The 25193-nt window shown below is 44.0% G+C and overlaps 1 protein-coding gene and 1 long non-coding RNA gene across 4 annotated transcripts in view; one reads left to right on the forward strand and one right to left on the reverse strand.

Annotated features, from left to right (window-relative positions):
• The window catches only part of LOC149918031 (sodium channel and clathrin linker 1-like), a 40770-nt gene extending 38977 nt beyond the window's left edge, over positions 1–1793 (reverse strand). The window contains exon 1 of the mRNA XM_090138499.1: positions 1705–1793. The gene's annotated coding sequence lies outside the window, so the exon portion shown is untranslated. The remainder of the gene's footprint in view (positions 1–1704) is intronic.
• Positions 1–18231, forward strand: part of LOC149918032 (uncharacterized) — a 36736-nt gene extending 18505 nt beyond the window's left edge. The window contains exons 3-6 of one of the 3 annotated variants that reach the window (XR_016465738.1): positions 1648–1958; positions 2058–2166; positions 5254–5324; positions 18067–18231. This is a non-coding gene — a long non-coding RNA (uncharacterized LOC149918032). Of the gene's footprint in view, positions 1–1647; positions 1959–2057; positions 2167–5253; positions 6824–18066 lie in introns of those variants that run through there. The other 2 variants (XR_016465736.1, XR_016465737.1) reach the window with 2 other exon arrangements.
• The last annotated feature ends 6962 nt before the right edge of the window (positions 18232–25193 follow it).

Consider the following 25193-nt stretch of genomic DNA (forward strand, 5'->3'; position numbering starts at 1 on the left):
TTTCTGATGTCTGTACCCCCATATGTTTTATTATGTTCCCTTAGAACCAATTTCTATAAAATAATAAAGGGCACAACAATGTGTCCATCTGGGTATGCACCCATCTGTCAGCTTGCTCTCTTCCCTTTTAAATCAATAAATTTCTATCCTCTCTACAATACCTAATAGGTTCTGATTAAGGTTCAGATATTTTAAGTTTACCATCTGGAATTAAAGCCAGTTCACCAATTTCTTTTCCTTCAGCTGCCTGTTCTGCCACCTGATCCACCATCATATTCCCAGTTTCCTGTACAATGTCACTCTTCTTATGTCCTTTACAATGTATAACAAGCCATGCTGCTCTTTGGTAGATTTACATCATGCTGAATTTGTTTTCCATGTGTGTAAGAAAACCTCGCTCTTTCCAGATGGTACCATGAGTGGGTACCACCCCAAAAGCATATTTAGCATCTGTCCATATATTTAAGGTTCTTGTCAAGGCAGTTATTTCAGCCTTCTGAGCAGAAGTCCCCACAGGTAATGGCTTTGCTTCAATTACCTTGTCAGTAGCAGTTACTGCATATCCTGCCTTACAGTTTCCTTGTCTCACAAAGCTGCTTCCGTCAACAGAAACAGAAACAACATTTGATTCCCACATTAGCAACCTACCCTCTGTAGCCATGCTTGGACACAAGGGTTGGACAAGATGACCTCTCAGAGGTCCCTTACAACCTCAACCATTCAGTAACTTTAGTCTCTACCCTAAATGGTCAGGCATGCAATTATTAATCAATAATACTGAATATTATTAATATCAATAATACTGAAAAATCAATAGTACTGAAGTCCTTTCTCAGGCATAATATTGAGCTTTTTAAGTAGAAGTAGTAAGTCTCACTTTCAGAACTCTTCTCAAGCCTGAGTAACATACTAGTACTACCCCCAGATGAGATCTAATCACTATTAGGGCCCAAGACAACACTGCTTTCCAAATAAAACTATTAAAATTTGCAAATCGTATCTTTACAGCAGTATGATTTGTGCATTTGACATGTCGGTTTGTCAATTACTTCACATGCTAGGTACCTCAAAAACAACAAGACACTCTTCTTAAAGCACGCAAATTGTTTGAAACAAGTGAGAATTGTTAGCAGGTGGTAAAATAAATAAAGGAGACTGAAAGAGAAAGGATAAAGAGGGTAACACTGCCTATTAAAAGGCTAAAAGTAATTTAGGCATGCAGCCTGATCCATGCAGACAGCAATGAACGCTGCATGAATCCTACAACAGCTAATCCTCACAGCTGAACCTCCTGCCATATTTTTGTTTGCTAAATCTCACCTTCAAACTTAACTGACCGCATTATGAACACGGCAGCAACTCCGCTGTTTAAACAGCAAACAGTTCCTTTCAGTGGACCATTTCCTAGGCAATCTAAGCAGTCAGATTTGGTCTAAAATAAAGAGTTGGCCACACCCCAATGTTTTTTTTTTTGTTTCTCTACCTATCCACTGATGTTTGGTCATGTTATTCTTAGCAAACAAGACACAGAGGGGGAAAAAAGGAAGACCCATTTTATTTTACTGAATACTGTACTACCCAAGAACTGCAGAAAGGTAATATGCAGGTTTTTTTTTTTTTTTTTTTTTTTTTTTTTTTTTAAATCAGGTCTGAAAACAGCGTACACTGACAGGAAATAAATTGAGAAGGTTATTTCCCACTGACCTGTCAACTTCCTCACAAAAGCACTGCAGCTCCAGGGTTGAACAGTCTTCAGACATGAATCTCAACAGCTCTGTAAACATCCGCATGATGGTTCATCAACTACCCTTCCATACTCTCTGTCATCATTGAAGTTTAAGGAGAAATTGCTGAGTATATCTGTTTGTTGGCTTCACTACAAAATGACTTATCCAGAATGAAGTCTTTCTGCTGTTGTTACACACCTACAAACAGAATGAAGAAAATACAGCCAGTTTGTAAGCATAATCAACTGCCTAATTAGAGGTATTCTTCTCCATTTTCAGCAGGCTATTCAGTTTTTCTTTCTTTTTTTTTTTTTTTTAAAACATCTTTAGGTCTCCAAAGATGATTTTCAGGTTTGTTGTCATTCAACACTTTGAAGCTGTTGCACAAAGCAAGACAGGGCAGTCACCTCAGTACAAACTGCTTTCACAACCAGCCCAGGTGAGCATACAGAAATACCCTATGATAAGTTTTCTGAGCAGTCAGATACACGTCACATCACAGGAACAAACCTTACACGTTTTCAAAGGGAAAAGTTTAGTCTACTCATTGCCTCAATTCTACCCATGTAAATGAGACGTTATTTCCAGTGACACTGAAGAACAGTTCAACTAGAGGCTGTGATTCACATGAGTCACCAGTCAGCCCTTTCAAGCAAGGTTCTTTTTTCCCCTCTACAGCAGGTAGCTTCACACCATCCTCACCTGAGATAAGGGCTTTGATGCGTATAACAAAGAAATCAATAGAAGTGTGCATTGAAAGGCCCATCTGTAAGTCATAGTGGAAAGATAAATTACAAGAAAAGAATCCATGGCCTAGAGGTGATTCTCACTTTCTCACTTACAAGACCATGGTCCATAATCTATGCCCTTTTAATCCTCCTTCTCCTTTTGCATCTGTGAGGAATTGTTATCCTTTGTCTCACTCAGAGCTAGGGCTGTGAATGTAGGGAGATCAAATCTTTGTAAAGTGGTTCACCTGCGTGTGGCAGTGTTACAGTGGCAGCTTTCCATGACTACATTTCTCTGTGGGAGCAGGATCATCTTCCCCAAGCAGCAGGCATTTGCCCACTAACTCTTATCATTATAGAGCACTTGGAGATCTTCAACTGAAAGCAAGAGCAAAATACCATTGTACTCATTTTAAAATAGAAAAGAACCTATGTTCTCATTTCAATGAAACTGATCCACATTTACAGTTTTTCAGGATCTCCACTCAAAACCGCTGATTGCAATACTTTTTGTTTTAAAGTTACCACAGTGTCCCAGTGTAACACGGTGCAAAGCAGAGCAATGACAGCAGAACAGCAAGGTCCCAGGCTGCAGCAAGGACAGATTTGCTCAAATCATAAAATCATAAGTTCAGAAAGGACCTATAAGATCACCTAGTCCAATCATCCACCTATCCATCATTACTATCCACTAAGCTACTAAACCACATCTTGTAGCTTCTCATCCAGACACCTCTTTAACACTACCAGGGATGGTGACTCTACCAGCTCCCTAGGCAAAGCCATTCCCGTGCCTGATCACTCTTTCAGTGAAAAAGCTTTTCCCTATATCTAATTTGACTCTCCCCTAGCATAACTTGCGGCCTTTCCCTCAGGTCCTATTTGCTACCTCATCACAACCTCCTTTCAGGAAGTTGCAGAGCATGATGAAGTCTCCTCCAAGCCTCCTCTAAGAGGGAGTAAACAATCCCAGCTCCCTCAACCAGCTTCTTGTAAGACTTGTACTCCAGACCCCTCACTAGCATGAGCACACAAATAAAAGTTCTTACCTTCAGAAGGCCTCAGGTACACAAGGATCCGCAGAAAGAACCCCTTGCCCCCACTGCCAACCCTTAAATCAGATCTGGCAAGGGGTGCATCCTGGCTCCACCCCTTCTGCTCACTCAGGTACATTGCACACACCTGCACTCCCCAGGGATGACCCTGCCTTCCCACCAGGTGCTCAATCACTGCTTCAGGCCATGACTTAGCATTTCTACTACACCCAAAAAGTAAAAACGCAAAAACATCTGCTAAAGAAACCTCCTATAAAATCTCATTACAAAAATTATTCATTTATTTAGGGCCTGTGGACCCAAATGCTGCTTAATGAGACAACCCAGACAAACACTACAAATCAATAAGTTAGTCCCACAGCATTCTTTCCTCTGTAACAAGCCAGCTGTGCTCACAAAGACCTGGCTGCAACCAAACATGAGTGCTCACAAAGATGCGTCTGCTTAACCTGTGACATGGGTGCACAAACAAGACAAACACGAGAGAGGGAATGGAAGAATGCAGACAAGAGAAGACGATTTTGTGAGAATCTAGGCAGCATCCAGCTAAGATAATTAACAGTAGGAAGAGTTCTTCTCTTAAGAAAGGCTAGTTCTCATTTCAAACTAGAAATAATAAAACTAATTTGTAACATTGTGAGATCAAAATACAAATAGGATTGTCCATTTCCACTTGTATCTTTCTATCTCACTACACATGCATTATTCAAGTAAAGAAAGAAACTGAGCTCAAATCTATGCTTAGCTGCTCAGAGTGTTTGCTGACTGGCAAATACATACTCAGTGAAAACATTTAGGGATTCATTGGCAAGGAGAAAACTCATCATCTGCATTCCTTACAGCTGCTGATACTCAGCCAACACACCCCTACTCTGATGTCAGTGGTCTAAATGAGGGCCATACCCAAACTGACAGTTTAATCCCAGGAAATCTCTGCTGAATTACTAGCTGAGGCTCTAACTTCCACAACTACATACTGCTCCTCAAGCAAACTGAAGATTTCCTAGTTTCCAATTCAGGTGGGGAGGATTCTGCAACCATTAAACTCTGCTCAAATTCCAAACTTACTTTTAGTATAAGATTTTTTTTTTTTTTTTAAACACATTTTCACTGCCAGCATAAGCCCTCGGCCAAAAGAACAGAATTGCTCAGGCCTCTGGATGATTAGAACTGGGCCGTGTCCATAATAATTATTAACTGCTGCAAAATGCCACCTTGGCACTGAAGGAAGGTATTCAAAATACAAGAAAATATTGCAATGGTACTTAAACTTCCACCCCTCTGGCTGGAAAGCTGGTCTGTTCCACTTTCAGTCTCTTGTGGATATAATAATTCATACATAAATGGAAAGCTTCTTCATGACTCATCTGCCTGTATTACCAAGGCCATTTTTTAGTCTAGTAGCCAGACATTCATTTTGAGGGCTGCTAAGTGATTTACACTGATTGAGTATGCACTGTGTGCAGCTCTTCCAAATTTTATATGCTGGCTGTACAGACAACGAATGCATGCTGATTATGGTCCAATTAGCAATGAACCCAATTACCTAAGCCACTTACTCCCAGTAAAGAAGCCTGAAATACAGCTGTTGCTTCACTACCTTAAAGAAACATTTACTGTTTTGCTCTCAAGTACTCGCAGTACTACTGTACATTGAAATAAATGACAGATTTATATTAGTGAAGAACTGGCCTCTGATTTGAAATCGTTTCTTCTAATAATTGTTACTTTCTTGTGCTCCAGAGCTTGTATTCCAGAGCAGAGTCTAACCTCAGATTCCGGAAAGCAGACAAGAATCCAGCTACTCCATGAATGTGAGTGATTTATGAGATGGAGCCACAAGGATGAAAAGTCTGGGGAAAAATAGATACATTGCAGATATGAAACCTAAAAACATTTCTGAATCAGCTTGCAGTAAAAAAACCTCAGTCCTGTCATATGCAGCCAGAATGAATTTGATGAAAGGAACAGGTGAGACTGCAGAGGAATTACTTGATAAGAAGATTTTGGTTGGAAGCAACGTCTGGAAGTCAACTAGTCCAAGCACCTTTTCAACAGTATGCTAACTTCACTTCAGATTTTGAGATCCTGGGCCTTGCCTCTCTGAGTTCCAGTGTACAAGGTCTGCTCTGAAAGTAATGCCTCCTGTTTTACAGCAGTGGGTCTGTAAATATACAAGAACGAAGAAACATTTCCACCACAGGAAACGGCTGCGGTTCTGCAGATAGAGGGCAGCTAGAAATTTAGCCAAGAGCCTCACTTAATAAGCTCACATTGCACTTCAGGGTTCTCATGCACATGTAATGACATCACTTCAGAACTCTTCACCCACAACGTTGCTGAGTCTGTGCTTAAGGGAAGGTCTTAAAACTAGGACTGGAAAAACAGGAAAATCAGAGGAGGATGAAGAACAAGCTTACTCCTCAGTTCACTGAGCATCCTCAGTGGTCACATTCTCCAACATATCCAGTAAAGGATGGAGATTCTCCATAGCCCTGCTCTTACTGTTAACATACTTGTTAAAAAATAAATAAATTTTTGCCTTTTGCTACAGTGGCCAAGTTGAGTTCAAGCTGGGCTTTTGCCTTTCCAGTTTTCTCCCTGCATATCTTAGCAACTTCTCTGTACTCTCCCCAAGTTGCCCGCCCCTTCTTCCATGGAAGGTAGATTCTTTTTCTGGCAGAGTCTCAGCAAAAGTTCCCTGTTCATCCATGCTTAGAAAAGATAAAAGATCAATGTGATTGAAATTTTACTCCTCTACTCCTGTTCACTGAGCACACTGTAAAGACCAATGGTTAAACGGCTTCCTAGTTGAGTTCAATAATGAAATTGCTGCCCATGGTCAGCAAGATTTTAACTACCATTCTGGGCTCTGAGGTATATCCACAAGATCATTTGCCACTAAAAGCACAGAGTATGAGGCACCCCTCATACACAACACCAAAGATGACTTGAGGTAGTTCTATGCTTAGCAACACAACTGATCCAATGAACAAAGCCACACATCTCTTAAAACAAAAACCAAAACACTTTTGTATGTAAAAGTTATCAATCTTCAAAAAGTTTTTTTGTTTAAACACTTCAAAAGTGTTTTGTTTATTCGTTTTTAAACAAATGTTCATAGATAAGGCTTAAGCATATTTTGGAATCTACGATGGCTGTCTGCACCTATTCATTAGGTTTGGGAACTGGAAATGTACCACAAAAAATACAGATTCCCCAGTTAGCAAAATGCACTGTATTTCAGCTTCATCTGAATAGAATAAGACAAAACAGAAATAAATTAATTAATTAATACAAATCTCCTCTCTACTGATGTGATTTGTGGATTCAGTTTATATTCCTTTTCCTCTGGAAAGGCAGATAAGGTACTTCAGAGGCCAGTGTACCCACCTATCGTCCCTCGTGTTCTGCATCTTTCAGATTACTCTGTACAGTGGCTAGAAAGGAGGATACGAACAGGTGGCTGTTTGCACTGATAACTGTGTCTGCTCCTAGTCAGATTAATTGGTTAAATCCCAGTTAAAAATTACAACTTAGTAAAGTTGTAAAATGATCCAGACAGTGTTCAGTCACTCTTCACAATCCTGTAAAGAGATTAAATTTTATCCTATAAATAAAAACTGTTTCAATACATGTTAAGGACTGTGCAAAACACATTGCTAGAGCATAACAGTATATGCTCCTCAAGAGTACAGTTTTAAAAGGCACAAAATTTACATAAATATGAAGGTCAAATGGAAGTTTAGAGTCATGAGTCAGTCATGAGGATGTCTAGGATATTTGACAGAACAGTATCATGACTACTTTTTGTTTAATGAGACCTTTAGCATCAAGCAGCTCATGAGACTTAGGAACTGCAGTATTATCTAATATCTTACCTCTTCTAAACACGCTGAGAAGATATTTGCCTTCAGAAAAAACTGGGAACATGCCAGAAGACTGGAGCATTGTGCCAGTACTCACTGAAAAGGAAAACCTGTTGACTTCAGTAATTACCTTCAGTACAAGACAAGAGAGTGACAAAACTACGCAATGCAATCAGTAAAGAAAGAAAGGAAGGGAACATAAGCAGGGTATCTACCCCAATTAGATGGAAAACTGACCTGACTCATAAACCTGATTGCATTCCCTGAGACTATTATATGGACTGCTAATGGTGAACTGTGAAAACATAACACATTTAGCAGAGTACTTGACATAATGTTGCATGATGCTCTATTTAAAACACATGACTTAAAGTACAACAAATGGATTAAAAACTCACTAACTGACAGAGCTTACAAATGTAGTGGAGAAACATGATCAAGTGGGAAAGTTTCTAGAAGAGTTCTGCAGGGTTTCATTCTGGGTGTATAGCCCATAAAAGCTATGTAAAGATTTTGGGATTAGGCAAAATTAACAGATTTACAGACATTTCCGTTGAAAGCAACACGAGTGAATAAAACTCTGTAATTCTACTGTGCTGCAGAACAGCAAAGGGGAACAGCAATGGAAGAGGAGCTCATTTCTCAAACATTTGATCAAGAACAGGGGAAGAAGCAGAAACAGTTGTGAAGAAGAGTACGAGAAAATGCCTGGCAGAAGAGGACTGTGAAACTTCAGCTGTTCAGGCTACTGGAAGAAAGACAAAGAGATGATGTGATAACATCACATAAGCCCTTTGCAAGGAGAAAATAGTGATTTTTTTTTTTTTTTTTTTTTTTAAGCTCTGTAATAAAGCAGAGAAACACACAGTTGTTCAAGCCAAGAAAATTCAGACAAAATTATAATCTGCAAAGTGATTACCCTGAGTAGCGAAGTACTTGGGGGAAGATTTGTCATCATGAAGAACAGAAGTGTTAGTCTGGATTAACAAGAAAAACAAAACTAAAACTGCCAAAATCAACAGCTCCAGCTGCGGTGACAAGCCAGCTGCTGACTTCAGAGACCTCTGCCCGAGTGGCTGAGAAAAACTACAGGAACACACCCTGCACATTCTTCATCCACAAACTGCTTTGTTGTTGTTGTTGTTGTTGTTTTTCTTTTCCCCTGCAAAACAAAAAGTTCATCTTTACACAGAGTAAACAATAGGCTCTCTCAGCTCTTTTCAGAAATACACTCCCCTCCTTCACTCCCTTCCATTTTCTCCGTGCGTGAAACAGATGCAGGGTTAGACTGCCGCTCTCGGGCGCAGCTGTCAGCTCGGTGTTCATCACGCAGCGGCACAGCGGAGAGACAACCAGCATCCCACAGCAAGGCGCCAGGCCGCAGCCACGCAGAGGGAAAACGGCAGCTGCCTCCGCGGGCACCGATGGAGAGCTTTGGCGCCACCCAGCGGGCACCTCAGGCCACTGCCGCCGAGGGAGTCCAGTTAGCCCCAGGGGGTTACAGCCCAGCAGAAGCGCCGCGTACAACCCCAGGGCGAAGCCTGTCCCTCCCTTAAACAAACAGCAGCAGCAGCACACAGGAGCTTTTTGATGAGCTCAGCTAATGCCATCTACCACCCAGCTGCTAAACCGAATTCCCACAGGTGCTCCCCTTCTGTCAAACAGAGAGAAAATATAGCTAGCACCAATGTTTTTAGATCTAGCTCCCAACACAACTTTGACCAATAATAATAATAATAATAATGTGTGCCCCCAGCTGTGAGATCTAGGCGTGCAAATTTGCTACATGATTTAAAAAAATGTGATTTTATTCCAAGAGTTCTTGCCAAAGCTTAGTGGTAGGACCACACCAGGGTGGGCGCAACAAAGAGACACAATGATCTCCTCAGATGCCTTTGGACTTACCGCCTCCTCCAACCTCTTAACTGATATAAGCAGCTAATTGAAAGCTTTTTTTTTTTTTTTTTTTTTTTTTTAAATATCACAGAGGCGCTGCTTGTAATAGTTTAACACGTTTTTTTGATATACTATTCAAATCCCTTATCTTGAATCTCAACATATATAGGAGCTAAGCCAAAAAATCTAATTGTGCCTAAAGTGCATACTTCAAACTGAGTCTGGGCTGACTCTGGTTCTCTGCCTTTCACCCAAGAAGCACACACCTTCCATCATTTCTTCCTCAGTCCTTGTGCTGCTTTCCCACCTGCGACACCAGCAGTTCAAACCCTTCCTTCATCTCCATGGCTCTTCCCGCTGCTGTACACTCCCGTCCTCCTAAGTCACACGCTCTCCCTGGCACAGCTTTGTTTAGGTCTTGTTTTGATAGCGATGAACAGATCATTATCCACAGGGAAGACAGCAATACAGAGTTTCCCAGTTGTTCTGGTTTCCATAGCCTGTAATTTTGATGATGACAGGAATGGTCTTTTTGGTTACCTGCAAAGTGATCTGGCAGCCTAATTGTATTCTTGGTTTCCTCTGACCTTCTCTAAGACTTTTTCTTTTTATAATTCCCTTTCCACATGCTGAAAGTAGCATTTTTCTTAGCATTGCTGTTAAGTTTTTGTCTTTTGAACTTTGTAAGCCTCTTCCCTCTATGGAGAGGAACATTAATGCATGCCCTTCTCCATCACCTGTGGTACACTTTTTAACAAGCTATTTTTCTATTACTTAACTGCATCGGTGATCATTGCCAGAGACTGCTAGCAAAGGAGCTGTTTATCCACTCTTTCCCTTGGAAATGGCTGTCAATGGGCAAACATAGTTTGTACCCACACAAAACTTTTCTAGTGGGCGGTGTGTATGGACCTAGGCCCACATTCCTGCAAATACCTTGTGGGCACAACCAAGTTACATTAAGTGTTGTCTTAAGATAACACTTCAGATAAGTGTTTAAAATTTAAGATGAATATTGTCTCAATTTTGCACTCTTTAAAGCATATGGACCATCTTGTCATCTGCTTGTTCAGTGCTTGCCACTTTGGTGTCACAGGCTACCAGAAGTGCCAGATACTCTGACAGTACAAACAGGTACTAACAAGCAGTAAATTGTCACATGGAAACCTCGCTGTAAGGTTTTCTCTGGAGATAGGACACAAAATAGCATACATCCAACATACATAGGAGAAGTGCCCCAAAGGTCATTTTTTATATGTTTACTTTGAGGAAAACACAGGTGGGTTTGAGTCTGATTTTCAGAATTTTCAAGCCTGTATAATGCCTAATCCCCACAACAGTCAGGGAGAGCTGAGATTCCTACACTTCTGCAAGCCCATCCACATGGAGAAGGGTAGCACTGTATTCCAGTGCTGAGCATTCTTCTGGACTCTGTATTAGAGATGGAGATCAGGACATTGATTTTGCTTAATACATGGCTGACAGTCCCGTTTTAACACCAAAATCCTCCATCCCCACGCTTTTAAAGAATGAGGAGCCAGAGCCTGTCAAGTAGATTAGCCATATGTCAGCTCCTCAGAGCGCACAACTGCAGAGCCATAGTTAATCTCAAACCTTGATCACAAGCCAAAGGGAACAGTTATATAACTTAGAAATCTGAAAGGTGAATAGAACAAAAACAAACAAGAAAGAACAATCATCCTGACTCGCATGTGCACATTTTACTACAACTATTAGGCAATCAAGATTGTCATATAATTGGCTTTTTTTAAATTAAAAAAAAAATGATGGAAGGGTTGCAGTAATTAAAAAGCACAGACAAGACGTTGAAAGATGATAAATTACATACAGTGCAAATGAAGCAGTACCTTTACAAGGATTTATTTGCTTCTCCAGAATTTAGAGAACTTGCGGATTTGCTGTTTGTCTGTTCCTGATTGCTATGGACAAGCCAGTGCCAATCTGGTCAGAAGGACCTGTAGACCACAGAAGGAATGAAGTATCAAACTAGAATACGACTTTTGAGAAATGGTATCAACCATTTCCGTGGGAATGGGTATTTTCATTGGGACAGATTGCATGGGCATGTTCTGTGGCACATGTCTGAATTTGTCATGAACATCCAAAGCAAACTTCTAAAAAACAGCAGAAGGAGAAAAAGATCTGTTAGCATTATTTCTCCCACATTGTTAAAAGAGATGACGATACAATTTATTCAGCTTGTTCAGTAGGACAATGTCTAGAGCCCCTTGACATGGGTGCATTTTTATGTTAAGCACGTAAAAACAGAACAAATTCCTGTCCCAAAAAAGGCTTATACTCTTCCTGCACAAGGCTGAAGAGGGGAGGATAAAATCAACTAGCTGTGGAATTGAAATCAAGACGTTACTCTATGAAACACACTAGGAATTATTCTAAGGGGAAGGTGTCTACTTCAGTACAGGAAATGCCAGCCTTTCCGCATTGCCTCAAAACCATCCTCCAGAGATCTCCTACAGAAACAGAAGTTGGCATTGCATCACCCAGGAATGTCCTACAGGACCCTACCTGATCCCAGCAGATGATTTTCCATAGAATAAAAATGTAAGAAGCTAATGGTAACCCTGCTGCTCTCAGGGTCCTGGTAGCAAGGTTCCAAACCTGTCATGGAGCTGAAAACTAGATGTTCAGATAGATGTTCTAGTACCCATTGTCTATTGAGAAATTATTTGCAACACATTGTTTGCAACTAATTCACTTAAATTTGCAGCTTCCATTGGTCTCTTTTTCCTTTTTTTTGTTTTTGTTTTTCCAAAGATTACTTAAGTTGCACAGCCATCCAGCACTTAACTTAACCATTTCTGAATCCACTGTGGATATGTGGCACTGCTTTTCACTAGCATAGGCATATTATTTATAATAAGTAGTGCTAGTGAAAATAACACTTCTTCTCTTCTTTTGCATCAGCCAACCACTGAACAAAATAACCATCAAAGCTTCTTGGAAAGTTTTTTTCTAGCAGCATTCCACATTTAACAAAACTACCCATTTGCTCTGTGTCCAAGTTCTCAAGTTACTGCAGTGTAAGTGCTATGGTAAGCTACAACAGAGAAATGTCAGACTTGACATCATCTCCACTTCAGCGTACGTGTATGTATACACAAGCCCATAAATTAGGTGTGTGAGTTGTGCAGATGAAATCACAGATTATGGTCACTATGACCGTGGTTGTTTTTTCACACGTGATGTGATTTCATTGAGAATAATCTTTAGTTTGGATTAAGGAACCAGAAGAAAACAACCCAAGCAAAATATTAGTGAAAGAAAAATACAGATAATTTTGTCTGTTAAGCCTGTTTTGAACTGGAGACAAAATGGCTGGCAGGCTTTCTTACCAACTTAGACATTAACAAGAGGCAGTGAAGCCAAAGGATTGCACGCCTGCCTCAAACTCAGAAAACCTGTGCTCCACAAGCTTCAGCTGAGTGACATAAGGCATACTTCCCCGTGCCTCTCTTTCCTTTCCCACCCATTGCTTCTTTTGTAGATTGTGAACTCATCTGGATAGAAGCTGGCTTTTTAATTCTGTCTGTGTGCAACAGAGCCCTGATCTCAGTTGGGCCTGTAGGCACTGGGTTAATATGTATAATAACAGCATGGTACAAAAAAACAAAAGCGTAACAGTTTCATGACAGAACGCATCTCAGATGAGTTAATGTGTGCAAAGCACTTTGAAGTTGAAAGGTACTGCTGCATGTGAAAGCTGAGCAGTACTTTCCTATGGATTTGTTGATCTTGGGGACTCAAGAAGCCACTCAAATTATGCCTCTTCTCAGCAAGGCACAGAATGCATATCGCTGCTATACGTGCTGATCTTCAGATTGAGAAGTATGTCCAAGAAATTCTTACTTGAGGATGTCATTAATAAAGCTCACTTCACTATAAGCAAACATCCTCACTTTTCGCACCTCTCTATATTAAAAATGAACATCCCTGGGGAAAAATTGCAAATAGGCTTTTCACAATCCTGCCGATTTTGGCATTTTCTCTCCTGCAGTGCTTTGAGTCACTTGCTTTCTGGTTCTCCTACATAAATTGCCATGAGAAATACAAAAATTCACAGAAGAGTTACAGTCTGCCAACAGATTGACATGAATCTTATCCATTCTGGATCCTGGAGATAAACTGACTCCAAGGCTCACTGAAGACAAACAAATTCCCAGCCAGGAATAAAGAGCGTTTTGTGACTACTTCCAGGCTTCTTGGCTGGGCCCTTTCACAGGTCTGAGGCTGAAAGCCAACCCAAGCACTCCCCAGAGCGACTGCAAACCTAAACTGCTACTTAGGGTCATGGTTGCTCAAGTTCACCATGTCTCACTACCATTTAAAGAGTTTTAGGAGCACCAAGCAGCCTATGCTAGGCTTATGGATCTGCCTCATGTAGGACACCTAGCACTGGCCCAGGTCTGCGATGCAGCACCTGAGCAAAACAGCCCCTGAAAGAAGGCACAGCGGCTATAAGAGAAAAGGGGGGCTGCACAGAGGAGCTTTGTCCCTAAATTCTGCCTTACTTCAATACTTCAGCACCATTTTGTGTACTTGTAATACATAGCAATCTGCACCAGTATGCCAACTTACACATCCATACACCCAAAAGGAGAAAACAGTAATTAAATAAGCCTGATGGACTCCCACCAGCACTCACCCACGACCAGGGCTGTCTTTCCAAAGACGATGCCACTAGGTGGCATTATAATTACTCTCTGGTCATGTGCACAGCTGCAGCATCAGCTGCATTGCCTAAACCGCAGGTTTAAACACGTTTCTTGCTTACCGGGCACTAATGTTGTTTCCCCGGCCAGTTGATACAGGGACAAGCTGTGGCGAATTGTCATTAAGAGATTGCAAAACCCTACTCCCCAACCACACTGATTCAGCCTTAGCAAAAGATGATGTCAGCCTGGGTAGATTTGGCAGCCAGAAATGTGTTTGGGAAATGAAAGGAGGGACTTCTACACGCCATGCTTGTTTTAGGCTGGAAGGGCCTCATCTGCAATAGCTACTTCTGGTTATGTAGGCAACAGGAAACCTGGCAGCTTTTGAGCCTTCAGAAAACACTGTGCTGCTCATTTACAGCCTCCTAGGAGCTGGCAGATGAGCAAGAAAGGAGCTACTTGCTTCCCATGGCTGCCCCTCCAGCCTTTGTGGTTGCCCAGAGAGGACAGTCCTGGCTTCCAGATGGTCCAGTGACAGCACACTGGACACACAGCTGTGTTATCTTCCTCGGTGAGGGATACAACAATGGAGAGAAATACAGGGAGTAAAGCAAGAACCCAGTCCTGCAGGCCATACAGTAGAAAGTTCAGGGAAATTATTTAATTGTGGGCACCTGTGGTAGCAAAATGGCTGTCACTGTACTCTTATGTGGGTGTGGTGACAAGAGGCTGAAAACCAAAGCTATGGAAAAGCACAGCCCTGGGACTCCCCACTGCAAGAGGAAACAGTGCCAGCTCTTGTTCACCCAGACCTCTTGCAGTGATTTGTCTCCATCACCAAGCAGAGCTTGGTGTACTCAGCTGCCCACAACAAAGAGGATTATCCCACCATAAAGGTTGTTCAAACCATTCAGTTTATTTTGTAAACTAGTTTACATATAACCATGTCCATATCTAAACAAATATGGTGGGAGAAAATCTGTTTATAACTTCTTAAAGACACTTTAAGTGGTGAGACAAAGAAATGTGGAAATGAAGGGGGGGGAAAGGTAAAAGAAAGGCATTAGCAAATCAATTAATTGCAACACCAAAAAAATCGTTAGGATGCAGATTGTCAGGCTAAAATTGAATGACATCAACTAGTAAATATTATGGACTGTGGTTAGCAGGGAGGAGAATGAATACAGCCACAGCTTGTAACTTTTAACACTATTTAAGTTAGTTGCTGAAATGGGAATAGGGATTAACTGAATCTGCATTACAGTGAGAGCTGTACACACAGACTGAATATAAACTTCAGAGAAACTAGCGTGAAAACAGTCAGATCTTAAACTTTGTAATGCACTTACACAAATTATGTGTTCATGTGAGGGAAAAAAAAAAAAAAAGACATCTATTAAATCATTAGATAGATCTGCAGATAATTTTTTTTTTTCGTCCAAGCCTAAAAGTACTACCCAAAAAGCAACCTGTTTTTTTATTTACCTTGTCAAAGAGATGTACCTCCAGAGATACTATACAATTCCACGTGTGCCTCATATTGTTACAACCTCCGTTTTCAGTTATTACAGAATGAATGATTTCTGCATCCCAGTTCTCTAAGTGCAAATGCCTTCAGGCAAAGCACCATTAGCATGCATTAATGGTACATCATGCGAAGCCAGTGGTACAGGCACAGTTTTGTCCCTCATATGTAAACTGTCAGAGGGCCACTTTCTGTCAAACGAAAAACTCCAAGATGCTTTTCAGTCCAAGCAAGTCAAAGCCTGCAGGAAAGGGTGTGGTAGGCTCACAAAAGTGTTGATGGTCAAGGTGTGTCTCCAGTGAGTCATTATTGTCACACTGCTTAGTTCCCCGGGACAGATGACGTTTGGTAGCCGCATTAGCAAGCAGAAGTATTGGTGAGCCTTGCTACCTGCAGGCACTGGGGGGTGAGGTGACCATCTTGGGACTTTCAAGGAGCATGAAGGAGCACAGCTGGACTCACTTGAAGCTCGAGGGTCATCACTTAAGAAGAGCTGGGCCCTCTGTGCCCTTCTCTGGTGAACAATTATGAGGAGACACAGAGTGGTTAGTTTCCAGGGTCTTGCCACTATGATGAACAGAAATAGCTTGGCATAATGAAAGCCCTCAGGGCTGTTCTCCCAAGCACAGGGAGGCTCTCAGCCCTGGGCTCACCTTGCACTGCTGCCCACGCCCCAGGCAGTGCCGCAGACCTGCTGGGACTCGTCTGCCTCCCACGGCCCTTGCACACCGGCCTCTTGATACAGTTCACCATCATTTCAGCACCGAACACAACCGAGCCGTGTTTTTCCCTTCCTCTCTGCCTTGTCACTACCAGGACTGGCTCCTGCACTTACAAAGCAGCCTTCTGTCCTCCCAGGACATCAGAGAGGCTGTTTAAAAGCCTGGCCTCTATCATTCATTGTTTACAGTCAAAACTTCAGCTTTGAGCTGAGATCAATGCATTTGCTTGAAGTATTGGGAAATGTGCTCTGTTACCACCAGCCTTCCTCTCATTTGTTTGTATTCTTCTGCCGTGTGCTTCAGCTCCAGGCCACAGGCTGGAGCCTCTCAGTGCAGATGTGCCCAGCAGGTGCTAATTCTCTTTCCTGGATGGGAATCTCCTGGGGTGCCTGCCCTTACCATGTCCAGAGACCCCAAAACAAGATGAGAGGCAGGGGGTGGTAGGTGCTGCAGCAAGATATACTGCTGCCAGAAGCCACGTGCCCTGCCACAAATTGTTCCCACCAGCATTCATAAGGAGCTAGGGAACAAACAGCAAGCCGCAGGTGCGCTCGTGGCTGAAGGGATAAGGTCAGCTTAGGCAGCATGTTCTGGGAACAACTCAGTCATTCCACATCACTCGTAAGAAAACCAAACAAACCCTTGCACAGACAGAGCTGGTTCTCTGGCAGCTCGTTGAGGCAGCTACCTGTGTCACGCCCAGGCTGGCACAGGGGCCCCTGAGGCTTTTAAAGGATCAGTGCCCATTTCAGAGCATGCGCCATGATGCTGGTAGTCCTGGTGCCTCCACTGAGCCTGTCCCTGACAGCAAGCGGGCAGGGGAAACACAGCCCCATACCGCTTTGAGACAGCTGGGGTGGGAGCACAGATTAAAGCCGCCCTTTTATGTAAACTGCCTCCAAATACCAAATGCAAAAGCAGATGCTTAGAGGCAGAACTGTAATACCAGTTTCAGTCAGGACTGGTGTGTAAAACGAATTATATATGTGCCAAATTTCAAACGGGGTTAATTAGGACAGGCTGAATTTTGCCCACATCTTAATGACCTGAATAGATTACCCTCTCCCTCCTTGCTACCTTGAGCAAGCTTACTGGGGACTGTAACTACAGAGGTTTTACACTTTGTTTTAACCATAAAACGCAACATCAGCTTCATGCACAGAGCTGGGGGCTGATGATGCACTGCTGTACCTGAGGAGCTCTGGGGATTTGCAGAGAAAAACAAGGAAACAACAGGGGGGTCAGGCTGCTCAAAAATGAGTGCTTCTACAGTGTTCCTCAAGCGCCATTACAGGGAAGAAAAAAAAAAGAGAGGGACAAAGAATACATGGAGGAAGAATGCAATGTAGGAATGCTAATTGGATGGAGAGTTTAAACAAAAGCTACACTGCCCACCTCGCACAGATTGGCTTTGCCAGGCACTCACTGCCCTTACCAACCATGGGTAAATAATCCCACACCCGCACACCTTGGGGTGAGTGCATTTTTCATGGGTGAATACAGATTTTCCAAGTGATCAAGATAGGCTAACTGGGAGTAGGAGACTTGATTATATAGCAAGGCTGTTGAATTTCCACGGAGGCCCAGGAATGCTGTGTCGCAGGTATGCACTGCTGTCACCTGTGTTATTTTCCACAACTGGTTTCCAAAGGTGATTTTTTGCTTTACAATAAACAGCCTTGCAGTAGCTCTGAAAATATACTCAGCCAGGAAAACAAAACAAAACAAAACATCTGCTTGGGAAGAAAATATGAGGGTTGGTGAACCTCAACAAGCAAAGCTGAATGTCGTTTATATCCTTGTCTGTTTTTTCTTTGTAAATCTCATCCATTGACTGTTTCCTTATGCAGCAGCCAGTGTCCTTACAAGCCCAAGTCGACGTGAGCATCCCTTCAACCCCAGGCGGTGCAGAGAAGGCAACCTGGTGCAGTCCACATCCTACCACTCTGCCAGGCAAAAAGTGCTGCCGTTTGGCTTCCCGTGTCGTTTTATTTTACACTCTTTTATCCTAAAGCTCTGCCTATGTTCTTTAATATAATAAACAAATCACAGTTCGTGCTTTACATATCACCTCACATGAAATCTCTTTCTGGCACTTTGTCTAAAAAGCGCCTAGCAGACTGCTGCATTAAACAAAAATGAAGTCAAACTTGGAGAGGCTCTACCCAGAGCCCTGGGGTTTTACAGAACCTTCTTTGTGCCGTTTCTATTTCTGTCTGATTAAGCTATCTAATTCTCAAAGATTAAGCTATCTAAACTGACAGAGCACTGGAGCATTTAAAATGTAAATGCACTGAGCTTTAATCAGCCTGTAGACTGCCCCCTCTCTCTTTTCTCCTGCATATACATGGGGGCTATTTCCTTGCAATTTCTGGGCACTGCACCTGCACCTGTACATCCCACAGTTAGCTAGAGCTGTGCAAATCACAGGGGAAGTGCCTTGGGGATGGCTCATCCAGCAGAATAGAGAGCAAAGTAGAGGCATGTGTGCTGAGGCCCCTGCCCCAACTCCTTGCAAAGTACATGGCATTGTTGGGGATCTGGAGATTTCTTTCTACACTGGGGAAAACTACCTATGGTTGGGGTATTACAAATTCTGCATGGAGAACCCTGGGAGGAGAAGACACACTGTGTCTGGGCTGCAGCTTTGGTCATGGGGGGAGAGCAGCTTCCTAAACCACAGGCAGCATCTGCAGTATCAGCCGCACTAGGCCTCTGCTGGTTGCAGTCCCATTAATTTGCCTAATTGCTTTTGAACCAATGTATAGTTTCGGCACCTGAAGCATCCCGTGGCAATGAGTTCTGCCAATTAATTACGTCCATGTGAAAAAGACTTCCTCCTCAATGCCCTAAAAATATCTGGTCTGTGACTTCATTTAACATCCCTTACATCTCATGAGCAACAGCTCCCCTTCTTCCTGCTATTCATCATGCCTTAGGCTTCTGCCATAGCCCCCAGCCCTCTCTTTTCGAGGTTGACATTGATGGATGGGTTCACCTATCGTAGAGGCAGCGTCATGCACCTACAGACATTCCTGCCTCCCTGCATTTCCCCCAACAAACAGTGGGATCACCAGGAGTGCAGTGCAGCCACCATCCCATGTCTGTTCAGTGACAAGCCCAGCCATTGGGCACCCTGTAAAAATAATGTAAAAATGTTGCTGAGCAATGAAACTGGCCATGGCTACCCCAGGAGGCATGCTGGCCTGCTTCCCACACGGGCAGCCCCGTGCTGCCTCCAGATGAGATCACCTGATCACCTCCCAGTGACACCCACAGAATGCTGTTGTTTACCAGCATCTCCATCTGTAAGCCAGCAAATGATAGGTTCCTGCCCAGCGTTTGTGGCTGGGATCACAGGGACAATGGAGGCAATATGTTCATTGGGCAATTAGAGGTGTTACATCAATTAAATGCTTGAGGGCATTCGCAATAGAAATATTGCAGATAGGAGAAGAAATGACCTCAGACAGGATCAAATATGCAAAGCTACTGCAGCCTGGGACTTCTCCCACAAGGCAAACAGGCGGCTCAGTGCCCGTGCCTGGCTTCGCTGCAAGCCATGTCTGAGGGATGGCCCTACCAAACAGTGGGATCTGCAGCTGCAGTCCTGGCTGAGCCGTGCTACCTCTAGCCTTTTGCTAGCTCAGCGTGTTATCCACCCTTGGTTCAGCACAGTTGGTTTCCCTTAGGCAGCACTACTGCTCCCTGCATGATGCTGCTCCATGTATGGAAAAGAAGCGGCGTAAGCGCAGGGCTGGCGCTGCACCACGCCAACGTGCCCGTGCTGCAGCTGGGTGGCTCCCGACAGCGCCAAGCTGCCGCTGACAGCTCCTTTCTCCAGCAGGTGAACCAGGTTAGTGCCAGCAAGGACCTGCCCATGGTAAACCCCAACTTCCCTGCTGGGGCAGGGACTTTTCCTGAGGCTGCCAGAACAAACTGCAGCCCAAACCTCCTGTTTCATTAGCAGAAAGCAGTCACAAATCTCTGCTGCTCCTTCTCTCACATTGTTCTACAAAAGCTGAGTGAAACAAAGGAACTGTTGGCTCTGCAAGAGTTAGGCAGCTCTTCTGTTGAGCAGAGGATTTTGATCATGTCTTGTTATTTCATGTCTTTAGAATATTCACCAGACAAAGCAGTTTTCCTGTCTCTGAGCAATGCTAAGCTTTCAGGCTCCTTTTATCTGAGCAAAAGGCAGTGCAGCATCTTCCCCTTACACAGTGCTTTTTTGGGGAAGAGAAAAAAGAAAAGGAAAAAGAAAGAAAAACACAACAACCCAGCACCTCCTTCTCCACTCTGGTCACTTAAAGGCACACAGTTTTCCAGAGAGAGCAAGAAGAGAATTGTGGCTGTTCATTGAAAACTCTCACACCTAGGAGCTGCCTGTGGCACCCAGCACAGCCAGCTCACTGGGTAACACAGTATCAGGACGTTCATTTAGCTGGACCAAAATCCTATCCGGCAAAACTCATCCTCACTTGGAATGAAACAGTAGTGGGGCTGAAATTGGGCCTCAGACAGCGTGGGGGGTGGGATGAAGGCTGGGGGCAGAGCAAGGAGGGATTACCCAGAGCCCTCTCCCACAAGCAGCAGAGACACTGCCCGTGTTGTTTCGTTAATTGCAGAAACAATGTGCTCTTTCACAGGCTGCAGGTGGCTTGGGGCATGGCAGAAAAGGGACATTATGGCTTTTCACCATAGCCTGCTTGAAAGGTTTGGAGCCTGATGTACAAAAAAGCCTTTGCTGAGGGTATAGCTGCTGCGTGAGTATCAATGAAAGCTGCCTAGCTGCTGCCATGAATCTGATCGCCATAGAAAATGAATGGAAAGCATTAAGAGCAGCAAAGAGTATTTTGAGCTGCAGTGAACAGCATCCAATTCATCACAGCAGGCCTGGGTCAACAGAATAATAGCTTTGTTTGAAAGAAGTGTAGAAGAGTCTGTGGAGGCAGATGGGCAAAGGAGCCAGAGATAAGAGCACTTCTGGATCCTAGCAAAAGGCCAGCATGAGTGTGAGCACCCAAGGGTGTTGCTCTGTATGTGAACAGGTTGTGAGGGCCTTCCGCAGCCCTGGGCAAGAGAGACAGAGGCTGGGATCCCAAAGGAGGCATGGATGCACAGGATCAGTCTTGCCGGCTGCCACTACAGAGGCACCACCCCCAGCACAACAGGAGGTTATCGCAGCAACAGTGACACATCCTAGGCTGCAAGAGGCTCTCAGAATGGGAAGGTGAGCAGGACCTGGCTGCCACTGTACTGCAGGCTCCCATGCGTGCTGCTGGATCAGAGGGATACTTGGGGACATGTCCCATCTGCAAGGGCTTGGAGCGGGCAGCGCACATGACTCAGCTTTACACATCTCTTGTATATAGTCTACTGCAGTCCAGGGACAGGTCTGGGGATCCACTCTCTCTTCCGCAGTCCCACAGACTCAAAATCCAGAGCACGATGAGGCTCAGTGCAAGCTTCTCAGTGCAGAAGATGCCCAAGAGCTGAGCTGCCTCATTTTTTGTTGCTTTGATAATTTGTATCCTGTTTTATAGTTGTTGATGTTACAACTCCTTCAACATGAAAGATGGCAAGGCCCCTGCCTTGCGGAGCTTGCAGCCTCGTACAGACAGGTAAACATAACAAGTAGAAACATTAAACCCGAACTAGGGAGGGGGGACAGGTTGAGGGAGTATGTTAGAAATTATCTTTGGCACATCAAAGAGCTGGAAAAAGTCCATCAGAGGAACCTTTAGGCTATTTATGTATTTCAGGTAGTAAGATAAAATCATGAATAATGAGTTCCTTCAGCCTCTTTGCAGAACCAGCGCTGAAGCAACACTTACAGAGCAATGCTCAACTCACCTCTGTCCTTCATATGGGGAACAAGGAACCCTCTCCAGGTTTACGTTGCTGACTTTGAACCAGTAAAGAACAGAAGAAGCACACCCAGCATTCTTTCCTGTGAGATCTGGTCCTTATCTGTAACAACCACATGTGTAACTGCCCAGAACCATCAGCATATCTCTTTTCTTCTTACTTTTCACAGTTCATCTGTTTTCTTAGACAGCTTATTCAGAACTTCAGTCAAAGCTCTCAACCTCTAGACCCACTTCCTCTGGCCTTACCCAGTCCATGCTCCAGCTAAATGCTGCAGAGCCAGGCAAGCTGCACACCAAGGGAAGGAATGACCAGACCTAGCTTCAATGCATGTCTTGTCATTGAAGAAACAGCGTGTGCACAGACCATTTCCACTAGTGCATCCCCACACTGCTCCTCTGGCCAGGCCCATCTCTGGCAGGCTTTGGAAACCCTTTGTTGCAAAACCGAGGAAAAGTTGCAAATTCCCAGGTAGGGAAAAAGCAATTCAGATAACTTGCTTATGCTATACTGCTGGACTGCAGGAAGCTTAGGCTCATGGGGCCTTGAGACAGCTCTGGTGCAGACCCAGGGAGGTTTCCAAGTTTATTTTTCTCATTGGTGGGGACTCCCTCCTAAACAAGTGTCAAGCAGACTGACACAAGGCACAGACTCTTTCTGACACAATTTACAAATATGTCAACCAAGAAAGACAAACATACATGGCAGCACTGTTCACTGTCTCACCGCCAAACAAACTGAGGCAAAATTGCAAGTTGATCAAACCATGAAGACACCCTGTGTTTACAGAGGCTGGGCATGCTTTCCACCAGGCTAGTGTACCTCAGTAGCTATGATGTGGAATTCAGCAGAACTGACACAGAAAAATAGAAGCCCATCTGTTCCCACTGCACTAGCCCGGACATTAGCATAAAGAAGTAGGTGAAAAAAAGAAGAAGATCCATCTGGGAAACAGCCTGGTGAAAAGTATTATTTCTTAGCTAGGCAGATCCTCCAGTCCAGTTTATCCTATAGCAGTGCAGCAGCTGTGGGCTGTACCAAGCCAAAGGCCGCTCAGACTCCATCCTTAATCAACCCCTGTGTTACTGGGTTACAACTTGAAGGCAAACCATTGCAAGAGATTGCAGCTGTGGCGCTGATTTTGTTTCTCATGTTTCAACCTATCTATCAGTTGCAGTATCTCCTGTGGTTTGTGGCAGATGGAGGAGCTTGGTGCCATTTGACTGGAGCATCATGGAATCACGGAATATTCTGAGTTGGAAGGGACCCACGAAGATCTGTAAGTCCATCCAAAATTGAAACCCTGTCTGAGAGCATTGTCCAAATGCTCCTTGAGCTCCGGCAGCTTGGGACCATGCCCACCACCCTGTGTTGAGGAATCTTTTCCTAACACCCAATCTGCCCCTCCCCTGACACAGCTCCATGCCATTCCCTCTGGCCCTGTCTGTCATAGAGAGCAGAGCTCAGTGCTGCCCCTCCACTCCCTGCGAAGAGCTGCTGCTGCCATGAAGCCTCCCCTCAGCTCCTCTTCTATGGGCTGAGCAAACCAAGTCCTCAGACTCTTCTCATACTTCTTGCCCTCCAGACCCTTCACCATCTTCACAGCCCGCCTGGACACTGCAATATTTTATTGCTCCCTTCAGACAACTTGCTCTGTTTCTTTGCCCCAGCCTACAGGACGGGCAAAAAAACCTAGGGGAAAACAGCAAGCCCAATAGCAAACACCACCGCCACACAGCTTGGATGGTGAAGGGGCTGGCTGACTGGCTTCTCCCCTTTGCACAACTGGTGGCACATGTGGCTAATAAGAGTCTGCCTTTAGCTTCCTGACAAACCCTGAGACAACTTCCCAAGGCCTTTATCCCTCCATGTGTCGTTCCCCCAGTGCCAGTGCTGATGGAGCCCTTCTCTCCCTGCTCCACTGCAGTGCCAGCCACATATTAGGCAAGCCACCATCCACCTCCTCACCCACAGCCAACATCCTCTGGCTGCCCTGCTGTTCTGGCAAGCTGTGGGACGGTTGTGAGAAGGCAAAGACAGATCTCCACCATCTCCTCCTTAGGTGGGAGAGCAGCAGGGAGAAAGTGCAGTCTCATTCAAGCAGTCACGTAGATCTGTGGACATAGTGCACTGCAGGCTGCAGCTCTCTGAGATGCAGAGCCCAGCATTTTGCTTAGGGCTATGCTGATGCCTTCTGGACACCTCTGATATAAAATCCAAATCAGTTACCTGGTTCTGATAGCAGTAGCACTGCTTGAGCGAGCCAAGTGACCAGTTGCTTCAAAGCAAAGTAAACAGTCAGGGAGAAAAAAGCTTGCAAGTGAGTTGGCGTAACCCATGCCAAGAGAAAAGGATGTTTGTTGCACAAATAAAGTGAGTGGGAGCAAGTCTTTCCTGCCTGACTGGTGGAAAGGTCCATAAATCAAGGCTGGAACTCCCTGCCGCATATATGAATCAATTAAAGCACTCGATGAATCATTTATTTTCAACATAAATAATCAGCAGCCATGGTTTGATGTTCAATTGATTTCTCATTTGTCTTGCTTCTCTGAGTAATGACACACGGCTCAACCCTACACACTGCATGTCCCAGCTCGGCTGCTCCAGGAGAAACTCTTCCTGCAAGGCAGAGTGAACACCTGTTCCTGACACTTGGTCACTGCACTGCAATGCCTGTGCCTCTGCTCATCTCATCAATCTCTTGCCCCACTATGTTCTACTTGGACCCATTTTCCTTTCTTTCTTTGACAAATTAAATGAATAAGGAGATTAATTCCCAATGCCATACAGGAGAGCCAAATTCCTCACTATAAAGCATCAATGTTCTATTTCTAAGCAGCCCTACAGCCCAAAATAGATGAAATGATATGTGCTGCCTGGAAAGGCTATGGAGTCTCCTCCTTGGAGATATCCCAAAGCCACTTTGACATGGGCCTGGGGAGCTGATCTGGGTGGCCCTGCTGGAGCTGGGGTTGGTCCTGGTTGACCCAAAGAGTCCTTCCAACCTCAGCTGTTTCACTGAAATCATGGTCATTAGGATACCAAATCAACAGCATTGCTTCCTGTAACCAAACAGTTAACTTTAGGGTGTGCAACTTATACAGCCCCA

This window comes from Phasianus colchicus, chromosome 4 (assembly GCF_987193195.1).
Source record: "Phasianus colchicus chromosome 4, bPhaCol1.hap1.1, whole genome shotgun sequence".
NCBI lineage: Eukaryota > Metazoa > Chordata > Aves > Galliformes > Phasianidae > Phasianus > Phasianus colchicus.